Source organism: Lygodium microphyllum, chromosome 15 (genome assembly GCF_053477565.2).
Source record: "Lygodium microphyllum isolate KBCC chromosome 15, Lygodium_microphyllum_v1.1.10, whole genome shotgun sequence".
NCBI classification, from domain to species: domain Eukaryota; kingdom Viridiplantae; phylum Streptophyta; class Polypodiopsida; order Schizaeales; family Lygodiaceae; genus Lygodium; species Lygodium microphyllum.
This window is the reverse complement of record NC_141149.1, coordinates 18,228,731-18,232,470: the sequence shown is the minus strand read 5'-3', so window position 1 is coordinate 18,232,470 and position 3,740 is coordinate 18,228,731.

Genomic DNA, 3,740 nt, shown 5'->3' with positions numbered 1-3,740 from the left:
TAGAATCAGGATCCCTGGCCCCTTAAGTGCATACACTCATGTATTCTTAGACGTATAGAGCTGGGGTCCTTGGCCCCTTAAGAGCTGAGTGGGCTAACCTTTGGTGGGATGATGTGGTTATTGGTGGATACCTAAGATGCAACCTAAGGATTGAGTCCTATATACCTAGATTTGGAAGAGTTAAGGAAATGGATCGATAAGCTATGATTAACTAAGGTGGGTGTTTACTTGTGGCTATGGTAAGGAAGTATAACCTATCCTATTGAGTGATGTAAGAAGATGGTGCAACCCTAAGTGTATGTGTGTCATTCTAGTGTTAGAATTATGGTTGGCTTAGGGTTGCTCACGATTCAATAGGTTTTAGGTGGGTGACTATGGTCTGAATACATGGAGTTTATGTAGTCCAAGATAGGTTCCTAAGGATGATGGGTGCACATCTAACCACCCTAAGTAGGGTGGCTTAAGGTGTACATCTAGATTGGATAAACTATGGAATGTCTATTTCTACAACTCGCTATAAGGCATGTGCCTAAGGTTGTATCCTAAGGGAGAGGGTTATTAATGTGCAAGGCTAAAAGATAATGCCATGTGTCCTTGATATCTAGTGCACACAAGTAGGTGACTACCTATGTATACCCTAAGCTTGCCTAAGGGGTGTGCCTAAGTGTCCTAAATGCAATTGAGACGTGTCTAACCTATGGTGCACTTGTGTGCCTAAGTGGCTTAATTCCTTACTAAAAGTGTGCTCAATAATATACGAGGAATTCATGCATCCATATAACCTTAAATGCATGTGCTTGGGCTAGGGGTGTAAGAGTGTGTGCACATGGGTATTGATGTGTGGGTGAGGGGTGTGTCGAGTGGGTGACTAGGATTGTTAGTGTGCCAGGACATGACAATGAGGCTAATGTCATACCAGTGCAAACACTCACGGTGATGAGTCTAAAGGTGAGTGATGGGCGCGAGTGCATATGCAAGTTGATGATTGTCTGGCTCTTATGAGGGTGGCGGGTGGCCGAGTGGTGCTAATGACTGCAAGTGACAAACTGTGCGATAAGTGGTGGAGATGGTGAAATTGTGAATGGCATTGTGATGTGTGCTTGTGTGGCTTATGCCTACAATTGATCATGGTCACAATGATGATTGATATTGATGAACAATCACTCATAGTTGCTCCATGAGTGATGCTCACAATCAAAGGCGTAAGCCACATCAATTGTGTATATGCAATGGATCATGAGTATGGATAGATAGCAAGCATCTCCTTTCGTCATGTATGGAAAAGCAGAAGGCTCGACAAGGCCTCCATAGCTATTTCAAAAGTTTTTGTGCTTTTGGAATTATGAAGACTCTTGCTTTCAACTCCAATCTTTTGGTAAGTTGGTTAGGTCTATAATACAATGGGGAGGAACCAAGGGTTTAATTCTAAGGTTCAAAAACAAATCATGATATAAAATCAAGACTTAATGAAATTTCTGAGCGGTACACTAAATGACAAAAACAAAAGCTTGGGATGACTGCAACCATCACGTGATCATGACAGTAGTGCAACCCAACAAAGTGAGTTGAGGGTCTTTCATGTAATTACTAGTGCTTAGACTAGTGCAAAGCCTACTTCAACATGCCAAGCTATAGAAGGGTCAATGGAATCATCTCAATACAATCCTAAACACCAATTCAATTCTTAAAAGCTATAGAAGGGTCAATGCAACCCTAAACACCAATTCAACTCTTAAAAGCAACAAGACAAGGAGCAGAAGAAGAAAGGTATACATGGTTCTCATATGCCATTAATGAAACTTCAACTCTCCGTGGATTCTTGGCTTGATGGTTAAGAGCAAAGCAAAAAGCAAAAAGGCCATGCATTTTACTTCTTTCAAAAGCATTTGCTCCACAATGATGCACTACTTGTGCTATGCTCCCTCTTCTTGTTGATAGAAGAGGTGAATCAATGTGCTTCTTGCGTTAGATGACATGAGAGATGATAAAAAGAAACCTGACGCAAAAGCAAAAGCACCTTGCTATGCTAACTCACACTTATATGGCTATTCAAATGCTTTTTATTTAACTATTCTAGGTGTCACTTTTGATAGACTAATGTATCTGCGTAATCAGACTCAAAAATGGGCCTAGATAGGCTTATCTATCCCCTAGCTATATCGTCTAATTATTCTCTACCTTGTCAAATGGTTGTTTGCTCAATCTGATAGATTTTAGTGCTTGTTTGATATTTTTAGCCTTTGAAATCTCAAAGATCAAGAGCTTTGCCTCCAAACCATACATTTCTCAAATGTGCTTATATCGATGATTCTCCAACCATGAAAACAACGACCATACATATATATTTTAACCACCAAAGAAGTTTGAGTTCTACATTTTGGTGTTTCTTTGAGTTTTAAATTTTTGTCAAACCTAACATATTTCCATCTTTTCAATCTCAATTTAATGAGTTGGTTTCTCATTGATCCAATCTCCATACACTAGTCATGGCATGTTTCAAAGTAAGAAAATCACGAGTGTAGGTGATACAATCCTCACAATTTCATCCCCCACTCAAGCAAACAAGCCTCGTGTTCCACCATACCATAAGAGTATAAGAACCTCAAGAGTTCATTTTGTAGTTTGTCTAGGCAATGGAACCAAATGTTAGGTTAAACATACTACATTCAAGACATTGAATAAACTCTTGTTCTATCAAGAGCTTCAACATTTTGGGATCAACTCTCACCTAGTTATCTCACACTTCAACTCCAAACCAACCATGCATCCTTTGTCTACCTCAAGAAAGCAATGAACATAAGACTAACTTCAAGGTGTAGTAACCCCACCAACTTACCATCCCGCATTGTAGTTCCAAGCTTGAAGGCTTGAAAATTATTCCATGATCCAAGTGATAGGCTCTTCGCAAGTAAACACCTTGACTCCTTTGCATCCACATTGAGCATGCCCACTCTTGAGGGAAGAAAATAGAGAAGAGAAAGAAGAAGAAGAAAAAGAAGAAGAAGAAAGAACTAGCATAGCTTTGCGCAGCCAAGCTTCTCACTCTCCCACAAACTCTCACCCAAACACACTCTCAAACTCAATCTCTTACCAAGATGGAAAGAAAACAAGGAAAGCAAGAGATGGCATAAAACTTCACTTTCTCTAGTTCCCAACTCGTGCTCTCTCTCTCTCTCTCTCAAACAATGTTTGCACAAGATGGAAGAATACAAGCAAAAAGCATACTTTCTCAAAGATTTCACATATATGAACAATGTGCTCCATTTCCCTTTTTCCTTAACATACATGAAAATCAAGGTTTGGGTTTGGGTCCCCCATGAATTAGGGCTAGGACTAGACTTAATTCAACCTAGTCTAGGCTAAAAGTGACTAGATTACATGGCTGGAACCCCCACATCCATTGCGGATTGACAAACCCATCCATGGAAAATGTTACCACTTGCATTGGACTAAGCACAACTCTCACAAAACATTAGAGAAATAATAATGTCGTCATGGGATACCTTACAAGTGCCTAAAGTAATATGATGATTTCCAAAAAATGATGGCCTTTTCATGACATTCTGATACTTTTCAAAAATAATATTCTGATACCACCAACAATTGCACTCGAAACCCTTCAAACCAATGTAATATACAAGATTGAAATCAATTGAACCTTCCAAAAACATACACAAGGTATACAATCAAAGTTCTCAATCATTCTACAAACAACTCTTTCAAACATTCTAGGTCATGGA